The 18,983-nt window shown below is 37.9% G+C and overlaps 1 protein-coding gene across 7 annotated transcripts in view; it reads right to left on the bottom strand.

Moving 5' to 3' along the window:
* Positions 1-18,983, bottom strand: part of jeb (low-density lipoprotein receptor domain-containing jelly belly protein) — a 416,231-nt gene that overhangs the window by 237,496 nt on the left and 159,752 nt on the right. Inside the window, exon 1 of one of the 7 annotated variants that reach the window (XM_022081917.2) lies at positions 9,536-9,706. The exons of the other annotated variants lie outside the window; for them this stretch is intronic. The gene's annotated coding sequence lies outside the window, so the exon portion shown is untranslated. Of the gene's footprint in view, positions 1-9,535; positions 9,707-18,983 lie in introns of those variants that run through there. 7 annotated transcript variants of the gene reach the window in all.

Below are 18,983 nucleotides of genomic sequence, written 5' to 3' on the forward strand. Positions count from 1 at the left end.
ATGATTCTTAATTAAATTATTAACACACTGTAATGTACTTAATACATAAAACAATAAGATATGGCACAATAAACTTCACTTAGCTGATAATAAGGAATAAAGGGTTTTCTTCTGACAATAACTACTCATTAACGTGTTCTCCTTTTGAGCTTTACATAACACCAGTTTGTCCACAATTTCAAGAAAATAACAGAAATGTAATTCGCATAAAAAACTGAAAACAGAAAATCAAATTGTGCAATTTAATGATTCATTGGTAGTGACTGTATTTTGGTATAGTGAATTATAATTACTTATTTTCTTTCATGCATTTTTTGTTTCGTTTGAAAGGTAATGTGGCAATGACACCAAGAAAAAAGTAAAAAAAAAAATCATCTTTCTGACCTTGAAATTATATCCTTGCGCGCAGTAATAACACTGAAACATATATACAATATGGCTGCTTAATCGACAAAACACGCCAAACAACTGCAAAGACCTTTGATCTAATTATATAGGTCGGAAGAGTGTTTTAGACTAGCGTTTGGTGCGAATTTCAACTATGATATGTGTAGGCCTATAGTGATCCGCGTTTTGAGAACAACAGGTTAAAAATACCGCTAAAAATGCATATAAATTTATCATCAGTAATCGTATAAATGGTGCAATAATTGTTTAAACCAAATGAACTGAAAGAAGACATTGGGATATGTTATGCAAACAATAAGCAACGTCGATAAAATCCTCTATGGTAAATAGACGTGTCACCAACTAACACTTCTAAAAATAAAAATAAAGTCTTCTCTCAAACTCTCGTGGTTTAATGGTACTCCATATATTAGAACACATGGGAACTGATCACATAAAATGAATCGTTAGCCAGTTCCAGCCACTGAGACAGTTGAGATTTATTGTCGCGGAGAGAGCCTGGCTGGAGATAGGTAACACTGTCAACAAGAACGCTCAGCCCTTGTTACCAACTCTTATTTTGTCAACAAATATGACAAAATTGCATTAAATATTGGACTTAATCTTCATATATATTGAAGATAGGAGCATGGCGACTGTGTAAATTTTGAGAACGTCCAGATATTTATACTTTTGGACTGTAAGGGAAATACGTCACGTGGAGACGAGACAATAAAAATAGCAAGTATTCCTCTGGAAATGATTTTCGGACTAGAATAAGATGCGACTATTTACGTGGGACGTAGACAAGCAGGCGATTTTCTGAATATCGTTTCTTACAAGACAAGTTGAAGCTCTTTGTATTAGATGAGCTGATGAGATATTCATGAAAGGTTGGCAACATTGTGAACAGAGGATCTTCAAGAACTGACAGTTTTCCTCACGAGGATAACGAACAGCATGAAGAGTTAAATATATAATCGGTGTTCCAAGGAATAGGGCATGCATTATCCATTACACTAAGAGCATGCGTACAGTGTGTGATTTTATATTAACCTTTAGGCCGCAGCACTACAAGCGGACTATAAATTTTTATACCAGGACATTTACTAAGAAAAACACTTTTTAAATAATTAAGTGATATATGGTCCAATTTTGTGTTTAATGTCAGTGTTTTAAGTTCATTTGTTCTTCTAAGAAAGAGAACTAGATTCAAAACCGACATCCGGCTGATTTTCTTCCATGTTTTTATTTTATGACTGATTTCCCCTTTTGACTGCTGCAAAAGATATTCCGACTCTTTTATCGGAGTATAAAAACCAAATCACATAAATTTAAAAGAAATTCCAAATTTTTAATTGAGTTGGCGATATGGAATGTGCATACGGTTGGTGATACAGAGTGACACGATAATATGACAAGGTCGGGGAAAACAGAAATGCATATAGAATTTTGCTAGTGGAAACCTCTTGGAAAATGCACATTTGCATTCCAAAAAGGACAGTGAGTCATAACATTAAGATATATCTTAGATACCTTAAGAAGATCCGAAAATACTGAAATTTGCATAGAGTAGCATCCATTGGCGATCCCTGCTATTATCAGTCTGCGTTACTAACAGCTGTTATTAATTTGAATTATGAAAATAAAAAGTGCGACAAGTAACTATGAATCAATTCTGAAAATACGTCTACCTTTGACAAGGCTGAAATTCCGAAATTATTTTGTTTTCAAAATAATCCCGTTATTTCACTGATGCTTAATTTCACTGAAACAAGTTGTATAATCTTGATTACCAAGTATGTAATTTCATTAACATTCTTGTAGTTCTAGGTATTCCATTCTAGACACGTGTCATACTAGGGAATATTAAGATTAATTATAGGTACAGTTCGGGATTATTAGCCACTGTTAGCACTTATGTGCATGTGTTACAACGGGTTATATTAATTAATGTCTTCTGAACTACATTACACACGATTTATCGTAATTCGTCATGTTGCCTATAGCAGTTGTTTGCTAAAATCCATCATCACATCATATAACTGTAAATACTTCACAGATATATGTAAATAGACCTATATTTAAATTAAATAATAAAAACGTAATGATCGTTCAAAAGAAAAATACTACATGAGATCAAACGAATAAGTCTAAAGCAGATCACTTCTTGAAAACTGATAGCCACTCAGCCAATAAAGAACTTTCCCGCCTTTTATTAAACCCAAAGCTTCATTGCCATGTTATTAAAACTCAAACCTTTTTCGTACCGTACTAGATAACAACCCTTGTAGAAATCCCTTATGATAAAGGTATTTTACACCTCTCAAATATCCGTCAATATCTACCGGACTACACAGCGCAACATCCTAGAGGGCGCTAATCTTCATAGTCGTCGCCGTAAAAACCTGACACCAACTCCTTAAAGGATCTCTGTAAATGCCTTCTCAATACATTCGCAGCTGCCCTCCATATCTAGAAGTCCTGTCCTCCATTGGAACCTGGAAACGCGCCATGCCGATATACACACTCTCAGAAACTGGGATAGTTCCATATAGCCCAAAATAATCTAGTGCTCTGGAACCTAATAATTAAATGAAGGTAGCTCAACGTGATAAATAAATATATTTGGAGTCGGACTGGAAGCCGCAATCCGCTTAATTGTACCTGAAACTGTTTGGTGATTTGAAAACTAAAAATTAATCTTGTCTTAAAATTCAAGTAACGGTAAAAGATGAGAACAGCATTTGCGGTGTTATAAAAATTATGTGATTCTTTAGGTATTTAATTAATCTCAATAACTTCACTTGAATTTCTTTTAAATCGTATTTTTAATACATTTGAAGATGGATTTATGAACCCTAGGAATTCCTCTTATAGAACACGTCGTAGATTTTTTTATCCCTCGAGGTAAGGTCCTGAACTCTTCTCAAATATTTATGTTCTTATTGATTTCTTTCTTTAGTTGTTTCAAGTCTGATCCAACAACAGTTATACATGCACATTTTATTACATACTTAAGAACCAAGAGCGCATACTCGAGGCGCCTTGACATGGTTTGCTGGGGTAACTACAACGGCCAGACAAAACAGTTCAATGGGTGGGTAGACAATGTAATCAATAGTATAGATTACAAGTCTCGTGGCTGACATCTGAAAATAAAATAAAATAAAATAAAATTACCACGAGAGGAATGAGATATCTTATTGTGGTTTGGATTGTTGTGTTATGTGAAATCAATACCAGTTTCCCCAGCAAAAGGGTTGCCCATCTCCTTGAAAAGAGCACATTCTTGAAATTTATTGCGTTGTGAATCCTGTCTATCACAATTAATTCCAATAATCCATTCCACTGCATACGTGTAATATTATCAGAAAAGTAAAGATGAAAAGTAGGTTTAGTATAGCCTAACTCAAAAATGATGTTACGACCTACAACAATTACAAATATAAAAATATTCTGGGTGAAAACACCGACATATTCCTTCCATATTCAATGTTAAAATATCAGCAACGGTGTCCATTTGGGCGAGCGCAAGAAATACATGGACTCTTCATGGCAGACCTATCTCAGTATAGTGGAAGCCGTTTGGGCAAACGAAGAATTTCATTTCCTCCTCCTGCTTTAACAGACATCCCGACGCTCAGCATCGCTCCATTCGGATTCTAATGTCGACGTCCCCACGAAAGGCATTGCGATGGAAAGTGTCGGTTTCCAGTGTCGTGTAATGTCTCTGAGTTGGGTATCGTTACTTAGGGTTGGTTTCGGTTAGGTTAGGATACAGTACGCCAGGTTAGGTTTGGGTAGGTTTCGTAAGGTTAAGTTAGGTTAGGTTCGGCTTGTCTTGTCTTGATTAGCCTAAATTGTCTGGGCTGGACTAGGTAAGGTTGGGTGAGTTTATTTTAAGTTACGTTAAGTTAGGTTACGTTGGTTTAGGGTGGGTCAGGTTTTGATAGGTGACGTTATCTTAGGATGGGTTAAGTTGTGTTTGGGTGTCGCGACGATCGCCGTCGGTTTGCCAAACTCGTGTCGAAAGGCGTCACAAGGATAGTCTTTTCTGTTCTCGGATAAGCGTTGCTACGCTTGGCGTCTGTTTGTCGGATTCGTGTCTTATGGCATCCCGAGACTCGACTTCGCTTGATTTGGATTCTTGTGTCGATGTCACGATTACAGCTTAAGATAAGAATGGAAATCGACCAGCGACATTTCGTCCTTGCGCCCAAACACGCTCTGTTGGTTGAGCGCAAAACCGCGTTTTCCCAAACGTCACACACCATACGCTGTACGAGCCAGAATAGTATTACCCAAATTATTTTAATCTCAAGCTCACTTAATGTGATTATAAAAGTTCAAGGCTGTCAGTCTCTAAAAATGATTTTATATGCGACGTAGGGATGTTAAAAATAGTTTCTAAAGACCCTTAAAGATATGTCTGCAGTCCTGACACTTGTTCTATTACATTGTACGTTTACAGTTTAATGTGGTCGATTGTATTAAATTCCGTGTACTATAATGATGACCACTTGCCCCTAGAGAAAATACTCCAATTCTCCTTGGAGCCCGAGGGAAATATTCCATGTTGGTAAACATTTGTCTGATTAACTTCCTATTCTGGACTATGTGAAAGATTATACTTTATCGTTATTGCTTTTCAACTTTGCTTCAAAATATGTACGTAATTAATAAACTGAAAGAAAGTTTAAATAAGAAAGATTGGAATCTAATGGGACACATCAGTTTATAATGTATGCTGTTGTGTATTTACGCGTAAGAATGAACAGTGCAAATAAAAACATAAGCTCTGTTTTATAGCAATAAATACGTTGGTCTAGAGGTCATCGTGGGAAGAACAGAATGAACACTTACATGTCTTGTCACCAGAATGCAGACCAGAATCATAATGGAAATATATTCATAAATCTCTCGAAAGACAGACAAGTTTAAATGCCAAAATACATTGAACCAATGTTATAATGTATTTGTACAAATCAAAATATCATTCAATAAACAATTAAGCGCAGATTGTATTCAGGGAATACTTGCTAATACACACTTCAAAATTATTTTTGTCTTCCTTTCTAAAGTCTAAAAATATTAATATTAAAATATACAACGGTATAAACTTGCCCGTTGCCTCTTATAGGAATGTCAAACGATCCTTCACATTATGAGAAGACCAGAGGGCCTATAAGAATGCGACGCTGAGAACTTTACGAATTTTAACCTAAGAGTGATGAAATGGTACAAAGCTTTAGAAAGTTGTATAATAAAGAGCTCCATAATTTTCTAAGCACTCCTTGACAAAGAAAAAAGGATAAAATAGCCGAAACATAAACGTTGGCTGGAAGTTTGATACAAAAGAACCACTTTAAAGAATTAGTCAATATGAAACAACGAAATAAAACTGGATCTCAAAAAAATATGGTAAAACGTGTTAACTGGATTTGTGCTGTTCAATTAATCAGCGGTTTACTCGTACAGCAACACTACTGATACAGGGCAGCGACTTTGCAAGGGATATTGTATGCAACAAAGGAGATTCACATCCGAGGCGTTCGAACATGACCAAACCTAGTTCCGACATCTTGCTGGCGCATTTATTCATACTCATGGAGAGCATTTTGAGCATTTGTTACATGTATAACAAGTAAATGCTCCCTAATTTGAGCATTTCGCATTTGTGAGATACTGGAGCATACAAATTTTCAAAGTCTATACCTTCTTTAGAAAAGCATTTCCGGCTCTATGTTTATGGACCTTTTTAACTCATACTGACGTCCTGAAGCTCCTTATAATTTATGACATAATTTAGAAACGTTCCGTACAAAGAGGCAGATAATACGTCCTTTGATAAAATGACTAAGTTCAAGCATTTGCGAATGACAGCCAACATTACATTCACGAACAGTTCAACTGATTAGATAGTAGATTTTTTTACTGCCATGCATTTCGTATAATATTTTATCTTCCCGTCTTCTGTCTGAAAAAAGATCTGTCTGTAAATTCACCTCTTGCTTCTCTACACGGCTGTGAAATTTGGCGTCTCACCCAAAGGGATGAAGAAAGCCTCAGAGTATTTGACAACTGATTACTAAGAAAAATATATTTGTAACTGAGAGACGTTAGGCCTATGTGAACGGAAGACGGAAGAAGTTGCATAATTTATTTTCTTTGATTTAAACAAGCGTGCAGCAGGATACAAATTAAATAAAGCGCGCAGAAAAGTTTAGCCTATGAAATACAGTGGACTAAATGTAGACTAGAGGATATGTCAACAGGGATCTTCGACAGTGACTGGGGGTGCGGACTGAATTAGACTGTTTCCAGGTAGAGTACACTGCCTGACTCTTTTGAGAATGACGATAAATCTCGGATAATTCACTGGCCAGGAGAGCGATTATCAGCTTTTAGAGAAGTATCACGTCCTATTTATTTAGTCATCCTGCCTGACGCAACCATCAGAACTACAAGTTCCTTCTGGCCAGAGACACGGACCAATTTCAAAAATATTAAATGCGATCTTTCTATAGTCCACGACTGTAATCTTGAGACTTGCAAGGAATGCAGGAAGTCCGTAGCGTTAAAGGCAGACGCTATCTCTCCTCCTTCACCCCACTTCCTCACCCCGCAAGTCTCAAGATTACAGTCGTGGACTGTAGTCAAGAGTTTCTGAGAACGATTCTGGACTTTTTGTTATTCATTTCTGTCCTTTCACTGTTCCTGGAACTCATACGAGGATGAAATATGGGATTCCAGAGACACTCGCAGCCACTTAACGACGTATTATTCACGCATGCGTCATCAGTTCTACCACACTACTAAATCCCGTCAGAGAGTGGAGTACAATTTTAGTTGCATGTGCAGTTCACCAAGAAATCTTAAGCACTGTTGTGCAATACAAAATTACTTTTCGAGAAACACTATTCTTTCCATAATTTCCTTACGTGACAAGAAATACAAACTTATGATACCATGTTTCACGTGTCAATCTGTTCGTATGTCTGTCTTTCACTTAATGTTTTAAAGAGTATGCGGAGTGTCACATACTTTGCATGAATATCATGTCCTTTGAGGTCACATGCACCTCTGTACTTTTTAAATTATTCTGCCAGCGATAATACCAACGTGGTGATCTTAAAACTGAAGATGGCATCGATACTAGCGCCTCTTACTTTAGGGCCACAAAATTTTGTATTGAATCAGGTCACCGAAAAATATGGTCGTCTGGACAAAGCACGTTTTCGTAGAACGGAAAATAACATGGCAGCCACGCGAAATCTAAATTTATTTTTCCATTAAATGGCGATAATTACTTCTGCATATAGTTTTAGGGAAATAGCAGCAGTAAGTTCTTTCCAGAACTTTTTATTATATTACTACTACTGGTTTTAATATAACATGGCCAGTAGCGTAACATAGCGAGTGTGTATACAAATGTAAACTTCTCAAAATAAAACACAACACGAAATGTGGATTCACTATAATTCCTGCCAGTGGTTTCGCAGTCTTGGCTATTTATTAAAATTTCTCCCACGGCTTTCCCTGCTCTCTGTATTGGATTTTGTAAGGATATAACGAGGTCTTTCCTATTTATTTTCTATATAATTGGTGCATTTTGTATATTACATTCTTTCCCCAAGGTCTGACTGCCTTCCACGGCGAGTTATTCGGTTATTTCAGTACTGCAATGACGAAGACGAGAAGACGGGCAATTCATTTCCTTGGTCTTCGGGTTGTATCTAACGCAAACCTTTTCAGTTTGCATCACATGTCAACAAATCAGAATTCCGTAAATTTGTCATATGTATTCATTCCTCTGAAGACTAATACCACTCATGAGTAAAAGAAGAAATGTAACTACGCCCTACTGCGCAGGTTATACGATGTGATGAACTTGATACAGGCAAGGGCTCGATACCACCTGTTACCAGCTCTGATTTATCCCCAAGGTCAAAACTATGTGCACACTACACACTCTCGCAACTGGGATCCGTCTACCGATCACATCTTCACTACCAGCGTATCGTCAGTGGGGACAGGGCAAAATGGAAACCCAGCCCATAGGGCATTCCATAAAGAATATAGTCAATAAGAAACAAGCAAAAATTGAAAACATTATTCAATTTCTGTTTCTATTGTGGCTGCCCTGCGAGGACGGCTTAACAAGACTACGCCCACGTTTTTTTATAAAATCCACAATAAACCTCTAGGACAGCTGATATCTGGGCTGAAATACAAACCTGTTTCTTCCCAAATACACTCGGCCACGACATTTGATCTCTCTCATGCTATTCGACAAAATTTCACTATATTCTGACACCATAATGTTGGGGGTAATGAGACGTCACACACGAGTAAGAGGGGATACCCTAACCCATGATCGAAACGTGACCATACACATCCATGTAAAATATTTACATCCAGTTAAGAGCGATTAGAGAGGATTATCCTTGTTTTGTGCTACGCTAATACAAATGAAACGGTAGTACATACAAGCAGCGCGAACTACAGAATTTACAAAGAACGTGACAACAGCTAGACATAAGACACAAAATAGAGAAATAGACAAAAACAAGAAGAATAAGACCAAAAAGGAGTGTCTAGAAATCTGAAATCGAGGTACAAGAAAATTTAAAAATGTAAACTTTATTGGAAAGTTTGTAAACATAAAAGCTACAATTAATTCTGCTTACTTTACGACAATTTAAGAATTTTCATCAAAGGTTTGTATATACGTACAAACAAGCGCTGGGTGTATTTTTTACATGTTTTAAAAAATAGGAACACAAGATTACAAGAAATGGTAAATAACCCTCTAAAATATCTTCAAGGGGCTGATAAAATATGACATTTGAAGTGGACACCACTACCCGCTGATATATCAGCCACCAATTGACGAAAGATGATCCCGTTTCTCTTCTTAGAAGAGGTGAGGCGTTTTCTTTGTAAAAATGTCCAGAACGGTACTGGAACTTAAAGAGCATAAACGTGTGGGCTGTCAGCATAAAGCTGACGAAGTGTACATCTGACAACAAATCTCTATCTAGTACCGAGATTAAGAAAGTGCTTAGCTATACCTCCAATTCTCCAAACGTCTTAATGTCATGTCGCCTTATTCATCACAGGGACAACTTTACACATTACTTACCTTCTTCATTACAGAAGGACGTCCTCATCTGTGAACGCACAAAGTTACCTTGTAGCTTGCTGACTAGTTTTGCTGGTCCCTGTTAGTCTATTTACGATGCCGGAATGCGAGGTAGACGCGCGCTAATAACATAACTGCAATACTCTTCGCAATGCCCAGTGTTGCAGCAGTCGGCAGTGAACTCCTGGGAATAAACTCGCAACATGTCTAAACAGGCTGTTCCACCACCTTCTGAGGCTTTTCGATCCTGCTAGCGAGCTTCTGAGCTCATATCCGGTCCATGTATCCACTCGGGCTTAGAGCACACGGACAGATATATAGTACTTTCAGGGCGTGTGGTTTTTACCGTGTTAGGAACGATATATATAATTTTGTAGCAGGGAATTATTTCAGAAACAGGTTTACATCCCCAGTACCAGGTAAACGGGTACAATTGCTGTTAAAGGTTCCACATTACCTTCAATTTACTGAAACTGGAGATTCGGTATTAAGTTCATGACTGCGGTACACATAAACCTGATCTGTGAGAACATTCCAGGAATTGTTTTACATTTCCTGCACTATTACAGCCACTCAGATGATGGCGTTCAGTGTCATAACGCCATAAAGGTAGATTCCAGATTTTAAAAGCAACATTCTGCGACATCATCGTTTCCTTGTTTTGACTCGTTTAAGCTAAGAATTTGGAGCATCTCACAAACTAAATCATTGGTCCTATGGGCCATGAATATAGGCCAAAATAACAAAATTATTATTTCCTCGAAATGAGAGCATGTTTGTTTAATTGTTTGTCACCAGTCTTTCGACTGGTTTGATGTGGTCCTCCATTTTCGCCTATCTTGCGCCAATCTCTTCATTTCCACATATTTTTTGCAGCCCACATCCTCAAAAATCTGCGTCACATATTCCAATATTTGTCTTCCCTTCAACTGTTCCATCCATAACCAAATTAACCAATCCTGGGTGCCTCAGAATGGTAAGATTTTTCCTTCGCCTATCCTGTCTAAGACCAGATCATTTCGTACTTTATCAGTGCACTTAATTTTCAACATCCTTCTATAGCACCACATTTCAAATGCTTCTATCCATCTTCTTTCTGGCTTTCCCATTGTCCATGTTTCGCTTCCGTGCTCCAAACATATAACTTCAGAAAAATCTTTCTTAATTCCAGGTCAATGTTTGACGGGATTCAATTATAATCCAAAAGCTTTCTTTATACGACGTCTGTTTCTGCACGAAATTGATATCCCAACTTACTTTACTTGTGTTGCATCGTAATGACTTATCATTCGTTTAGTTAAAATCTGGGTAAATTTAGCTTAGGTTATGTGAATTTGGATAGGTTATGTTAGGTTCAGGTCACTCATTGTGGTGTTGTGGGATTGTGTGTCTGAAACCTATTTCTATTTGTTTAATTATTTATTTATTTATTTATATTAGTCTTTTCAGTTTTTAATGTGACATATTATCTTAAAACAGATTTTAAATAGTTCATAAATTTTACGCTTAACGTGTAGCAAGAAATGTCGTTTTTCAAAATAGTGGTAAACGTTAAGTTATATGGATTTGAATAAAATTCCGAAGTTCATAAACAACGAACTTCGTTTTATTCTTACAAACGTATAGGAATTTCAGAAAAGCTGTTTACGACTGTTTTTAAACAAAGTAATATTTTTAACCACCTGGTATATACGTATGCATATGTATACCATCATGTACCATCATTTTTTGTCTATTCAGTTAAGTACTTGTGGACGAAAGTAGTATTGACCGCTTTCTTATTGTGGATGGATGTTTCGTGGTGAACTGGTTTGCATGCATATCAGGAAGTCTGTTTTGAGATTAATTTGGGCTATTTTGATTCCAGTTCTACACCCTTAATATAAATACTGCTGTAACTGATGTTTCACCAAAACCCTGGACCAACATTTCGCATGATACTGTTTCGTGTTTCGAAAAGCGCCACCATGGCGGCGACGAGAATGTAATAAGTTACATTTTCCAACTCATATGTACTATACATCTGTACTTTTAAAAACATTAAAGATGAAGATTTCTGTCTTCTGGTTTGTTGCGCTAAGTAGTCTGGTCGATGTTTGCCAACGTTTCAGAGGTCATACTGCCTCCGTCATCAGGGCGATGAGGTTTTCACAGCAGTGAGTATAAAGTTTCTGTCTTCTGGGTTGTTGCGCTGTGTAGTCTGGTAGGTGTTTAACAACGTTTCAGAGGACATACTGCCTCCATCATCAGGGCGATGATGTTTTCACAGCGGTGAGTATGAAGAGTTCTGTCTTCTGGGTTGTTGCGCTGTGTAGTCTGGTAGGTGTTTAACAACGTTTCAGAGGACATACTGCCTCCATCATCAGGGCGATGAGGTTTTCACAGCGGTGAGTATGAAGATTTCTGTCTTCTGGGTTGTTACGCTGTGTAGTCTGGCCGATGTTAACCAACGTTTCAGAGGACATACTGCCTCCATCATCAGGGCGATGAGGTTTTCACAGCGGTGAGTATGAAGATTTCTGTCTTCTGGGTTGTTGCGCTGTGTAGTCTAGTCGATGTTAACCAACGTTTCAGGGGTCATACTGCCTCCATCATCAGGGCGATGATGTTTTCACAGCGGTGAGTATGAAGATTTCTGTCTTCTGGATTGTTGCGCTGTGTAGTCTGGTCGATGTTACCAACGTTTCAGGGGTCATGCTGCCTCCGTCATCAAGGCGACTACATAGTGCAATAACCCAGATGACAGAAATCATCATCTTACTTATATTTTAACAGCAGCTTCAGTTCGCGTAAGTGACGTCTGTTTCTAAAAGCTGAGTTGCTGCAATCGGCGATACGAGAACGAATCCCATCTTCACACACAAACCGCCTCGCCACTCTTCTAGTCTTTTCCTTAAGCAAACGAGATTCAGATGGAAGTAAATCGATGACGTCACCGCACTTTTTCCCAAGGGAGGAAGATGGTTGCACGTGGGAGGTGACTGCAGAGAGGAGCGGATGGAAAAGTAGACCCCTCTGTACAGACCGAGCTAAGATAAATGACTAACAACGTGAACTTCGCCCACATTTCAAAAGAGTAGATACAGGCGCCAAGAAATGGGTCTCGTCTAGCTGTGTTAAATTCGTTTGTAAGAAGTAAAGTTAAATTTGGTAAATGGCTTTTCAATTAGGCATCTTAATAGCAGAAAGACTAATGCTTGTTTTATAAACAAAAAGGAGAAAGTCGAAAGTGGGTTGTATGTTCACTTTCACACGAAAATGTGACGTATGTGGTGATGACGTTGGCTTTGAGGGTGATTATTAACCATGAATATGACAGAGTACTATCTGTCTGAGCAGAAAATTGACTCATCCTTGAAACCATGACGTCATACTTTCTACACACGTATTAGAACGGTTGTGCACCTGCGCAGATGGGAACTTCTGTTTTAAGGTCAGGTTAGCCAAACTAAATTACATGGATCGTTCACGGCAAAACACACTATAACTGAATAAACTATAACACAGGTTCATCATCGTGTACACAAGCGAGGACACTAAGCCATATGAATCCAGTCTACACCCCAATATTCTACATCTTTAAACTAATTTTACAATTATCCAACCTTCTATGCCGTGCTAGTTTTACGCATTTCTAATGACCCCGATACATACCACATGTTCATTATAGCACATTATTCTCGATTTTTCACGTTAAAAGTGCATGGTTCCCTCTGTCTGACACATTATTCTCCTATAAAGTCGTTCCCAAACACTTACACATAAAGAACATAAATTATTATAGTTTCTTATTGGTATATTTTCATACTTTGGTTCCTAGGTAAGAGACAGTCGGATAAAAGATTCCGTTCTACATGACAGCAAGAACTCCACGATGTAATCTGGTTTAGTTCTTCGCGAATGTAATTTTGTTACCACGGTTGTAAATGGAGAATAATGCCCCCCTACATATGAACGGTAACTGCGAATACATTGAATACGAAGTCGCAGACAAACTTCAAAGAGGGCTTTTTGTATCGTCACCGTAAAAATGGCATGTTTTGAAAAGTTATTCAGGGCCACAGACTTGGCGGGCTCTTGTGAACACAAAAATAAACCTTCGGTCTCCACAAAAGGCGGCGAATTACTTGACTAACTAAAATATTATAAACTTCTAAAGAAAAACTTTACTCAGTGGAGTTAGTTATGCAATTGTGTAATTTTGAGGAGGGAAAAATTATCTTAGGGTGGCTAATAAATCCTTTGAAAGTGTGACAAAGTTCAAATATTTGGGAACAACAATAACAAAACAAAATGATACTCGTGAGGAAGTTAGGAGGAGACTAAATTCCGGAAATGCTTGCTACTTCTCAGATCAAAATATTTCGTCTTCCCGTCTGATTTCTAAGAACCTGAAAATTAAAATACACAAAACAATAATTTTGCCTGTTGTTTTGTATGGGTGCGAAACATGGTCTCTCACTCAGAGGGCGGAACACAGATTCCAGGTGTTTGAGAATAGGGTGTTGAGGAGGATATTTGGGCCTAAGAGGGAAGACGATGGGGCATGAGAAAACTGCATAATGATGAGCTTAAAAATCTGTACTCCTCCCCAGTATTGTCAGGGTGATTAAGTCGATAAGAATGAGATGGGAGGGGCATGGATGGGACAAGAGGTGTGCACCGGGTACTGGTTGGGAAGCCTGAGGGAAAGGGACCGCTGGGGAGACCTAGACGTAGATGGGAGAATAATCTCGGGCGGGATCTATGGGAGATAGGAGGTGAAGGAAACTGTATTTTGTTGACCCAGGACAGGGTCCGGTGGAGGGCTTTGGTTAATTCGGTGATGAACCTTCGGGTTCGGTAAGCCATCTAGTTAGTTAGTTCTGTCTTTCCCAAACACACACTCTTTCGAAATTTCCTGACGATTCATTAAATCGAACAACTAAGACATACTGTTTTATTTCTTACTTCTGTCAATACATGAGGACAAATTGTAAAGAGGTCAGTAACACAGGATCGATAAGGAAAAGCTGACGTGGCTCTGCCAGGAAGAAACGGCGAGTTTAAAACTACAGTGACAATGTGTAAATCTTTAAATGTGCAATCAGCATTCTACACTTGATATATTCCGCTTTAAATTCAATTATTACAAGACAGCGACGACATTATACGCAAGTGTCGAAGTGAATTGATTTTATATCACATGGCATTTTAACTGGTCGACTTACTAAGTGGAATTTAACTTTCATGCTTATTTTAGGCAAATTTAGTAAATTTTGTTTAACCGCCTTTTGACATAACATCAACCGTCTCTTTGAGTGTTTGTCCAGCCTTTCGTAAGAGGACTCTACACTACGTAGATTTTGAAAGTATTTTTCTCTAGAATTAAAGTACAACATCATGTGTTCATGTGGAATAGTTCATCAAAGAAATGTGTTCTTTTTTATGGACGAAATTTCCATTATTAATTAAATACTAATTAATAAAAACTGATTTTATGATACAAATAGGATTATGTGTAGGTTAATATTGTATTAAAATCAAATGACAATTACCTGGTGTTACCAACATTGATAATGTAACACTTTCTTTCCATTTTTTTTGGTTGGTCGTTTGCTTTTTTGTTGTTGTTGTTGTTTCCAAGTTCTGTCTGGAAAATAAAACTATAAAACCGTGTAATCCAGAAATAACCTTATTGATTCACGCGGCTTCGTAAAAAAGACTACTCATTTCAAGTATTCCATGATAAAAAATTTCCTTACAATTTATCACTACGTTGGAATAAAATATGTTGATTTCGTGAATATTATTTGATTCTCCTGCGATAACGATTTTGACAATCGAAATAACATTTTATTATGAATATTGCAATACGTAACTGTTGAAAATACGAAGATAAGGGTTGTGATAAAACAATACAGTAACTTTATGGATGACACTAAATTATAAGCAAGATTACTGTGCGTACTTCAGGTACACACGAAGCCGTTTATGTTTCAGAACAGAAGACTCACTGCTGAAGCCTTTGTTACAGATGGTAAGACATTTTGTACAAAGATGATTGGCCTCTAGAGACATGATCCTCATACCAAGTTTCATGAAAATCAGTGCATGGGTTGAAAATTTCTCAGACGGGGAAATAAACTCGGACACGATTTTGTGACTCATATTATTCCTTACAAAATATGATATTAAATACATATATATTCGAAATTCCAGTATTTCTAGAAATGACAGATGAACTTCAATTGCCAGTTTTTGCTGTCACACATTCATCAAGGCACAAGGAGAGCAAGTACCACCAGCGGGGGGGGGGGGGGGGTGTCTAAAGAGTTGACACACTGACGCCTGTTCATTAAGCCGTGGCATCACTGATGGACGCTGAATTACTCTCCTGCACTTTGATCATGACTCATGACCATGTACTCGATGCTAATATTATTTCATATTTTCTATCAGGCAGACACGAGGCCATCCCAGAGTGTCATTTACTGTTCACGTTACATATTACAGAATTCTGTTGCCGGAACAAATTCTATTGATACGTGCATGTCCCGAATTACTGTTTCAGAACCCAAACAATTTTAAAATACAATGCACGTTTAAGAAGCTAGTCCGTATTTAATGTAACCCTCTCTCTTATCCTGTGGTTAGAAAATTTTAATTAAACTGTCAACGAGAAAGAATGAGTACAACATCCTAAACTGTATTTGATTTACTATTTATCGTCATATTATAAAATACATTCTTGGTAGTACAAGAGTGGATAAAGGTGCCAGAATACAGCGCATGGCAAAGCAGTCTTGTTTTATTTAATAGTAAGACAGCGGACTGATATTGTACTTTTAGGCACGATTATGGGAAATGAACAGTTCGATATTCGGTCGAATTTCCTATTATCGACAAAATTATTTTTTTAGAACGATGTATTTTGGGTTGTTGCGCCGTGTAGTTTGTTTACTGACATTTCAGAGGTGCTTGCAGCCTCCATCGTCAGAGTGAGTTATGTCCACTCCTTCACTAATTTTTCTACACAAGTATCAATGACATAAGAATTCCCCAACTATAAGACAACAGGAATTATTTTACCGAATCTGTTTACTTCCATCAATAATGCAGTCTCCAAAGCTCAGGTTTTCCGACTAGAATTTTTTAAGCACTTCTCGTCGATTATTATATATTGCACATCCTAACTAGTTAGAACACGGTGCACACCTCTTGTCCCATCCATGCGCGCTACATGCCCAGCCCATCTCATTCTTCTTGACTTAATCACCCTGACAATATTGGGGGAGTATAAATTTTTAAGCCCATCATTATGCAGTTTTCTCCATGCCTCATCGTCTTCCCTCCTAGACCCAAATATCTCCTCAACACCCTATTCTCAAACACCTGCAATCTGTGTTCCTCCCTCTGAGTGTGAGAGACCATGTTTCGCACCCATATAAAACTATATGAAAAATTAGTGTTCAGTATATTTTAATCTTCAAGTTCTTAGAAATTATACGGGGTATAAATAGATTAGTCTGCGCCTTTGCCTTTCTGGATAAGTTTCTACCACTTTTCGAACCCCTTTCGACATTTGGTAGGATTCCTTGGTGAGAGTGTGTGGGAGGAGGGCGGTCTGCCTCTCACAAGGCGTCCACCTACACAGGACAGCAAAGCACAGAGCGGCGCTGACACATATCGAACCCTCGAATAGGAATCGGTCCCACGATCCTATTTTTCGAGCAGCCATGACCACACTCGACCGCTGTCATGGAAAACTTTAACATAGATGTTTCAAAATTATCACTGGAAATCCATATAAGCAAAGTACATATAAATTATCTGGAATTGTACGGTAACAGCTATGCTATCACTTTTAGAGTCAACTGAGACTGTTCCAACCTTAATTTCCTTTCTTGCATATTAAATGAAGCCCAATAGTGCCATGAGAAAGGTGGGGCAACAACAAACGATGTCGAGTTCTTTGATGTGGCAGAATTCATCAACCCACAACTTATAAGCTACTAAATTAGTTGTCACAGACCTATTCACATACACGATAGCGAGATTAGGGTCTGATGAAGTCGACTTAGCCATTTCATTTGTTCGAATCTTCTTTTGTTCAGGTAAGATTTCGGGATATTATGGCGGCGAGAATGCAGATGGCTGTCTTCTGAGTCGCTGCTCCATGTAACGTTTCAGATTTTCTTGCTGTCTTTGTCGTCAGAGTGATAGATGCAGCAACCACTTACTTCTACCAACCTACATGGCCCAACAAACCAGAAGAAAGTCATCTTCGTAATCGTTACCGTGAGAACCTCAAATCTTACGCTTGTTACAGTGTTAACAACAGCTGGCACGAAGTCTTATCTTCAGATAAAATAATTTATCATCTTCATAGACTAGAGAAGTCTATAATTTTAACTTAATGCTGTACTCCCAGTTACACATAAGTCTTCCAAGTGGTACCCACTCTAATATCATTGGCCTAGTATTCACAAAGAAATAAATACAATTTATTTGTATCTGCAATAAATAAAACGTGAAAACTCTAGCGGAATGCAAATTCACAAACAACACCATGAAAATATATTCATTTCACTCGAGTACATTTTTATCCCTTGGTTTTTCGTGCGTAAAGAATAAGAAATTAAAGTAGCCAATAGATTAAAGCAAATATTACTTGTAAAATATTCTCTAAGCAACAGATATTATATTTAGCTTTATATTCCATTACATCATTGTTATTGTGACAACATTCAAGTACTTGCGGACGACACTAACAAGTCAGAATGACACTCACCACGAAATCAAGAGCAGATTAAATTCCGGGAATACTTGGGTATCATTCACTCCAAAACTTTTTTGTACTCCCGTCTATAAAAAACAACTAAAGGTTAAAATACACAAATGTGTAATTTTGCCAATTGTGCTATAAGAGTGCGAACTTTGGTCTCTCACTCTGAGGGAGAAACATGCATTGAGGGTCTTTGAGAACAGAGTGCTGAGGAAGATATTTGGATCTAAAATGGAGGAAGATGGATCATGGAGAAAACTGCATATGATGAGCTTCACGGCCTGTACCCCTCACCTGATATTTTTCGAAGAGGATAAGATTGGCGGGACATGCAGCACGCATGGGGAGAGGAGGGGTGTTAACAAGGTATTTTTTTGGGAAGCCTGAAGGGGGGAGACTGTTGGGAAGACCTAGGCCTTTGTGGGAGGATAACGTTAAGATAGACCTTAGGGAGACAAGAATCGATGGAGTCAACTGGATGCAGCTGGCTCAAGATATAGTCCAGTGGCGGGCTTTTGTTAGCACGGTGATGAACCTTCGGGTTCCATAAAGAATGTGGTCTATTCTTTGACAAGTCGAGTATACAATCTACTTTTCAAAGAATCTCCTGCACTATAGAGTGAGTGAGTAAGTATATCTTTTTTATAATTTTAAAAGTGTTATATGGCAATTTTACTGTGA

Source organism: Zootermopsis nevadensis, unplaced genomic scaffold (genome assembly GCF_977971745.1).
Source record: "Zootermopsis nevadensis isolate Lab colony 2312 unplaced genomic scaffold, Znev_1.0 Znev_ptg000061l, whole genome shotgun sequence".
Taxonomy (NCBI): domain Eukaryota; kingdom Metazoa; phylum Arthropoda; class Insecta; order Blattodea; family Termopsidae; genus Zootermopsis; species Zootermopsis nevadensis.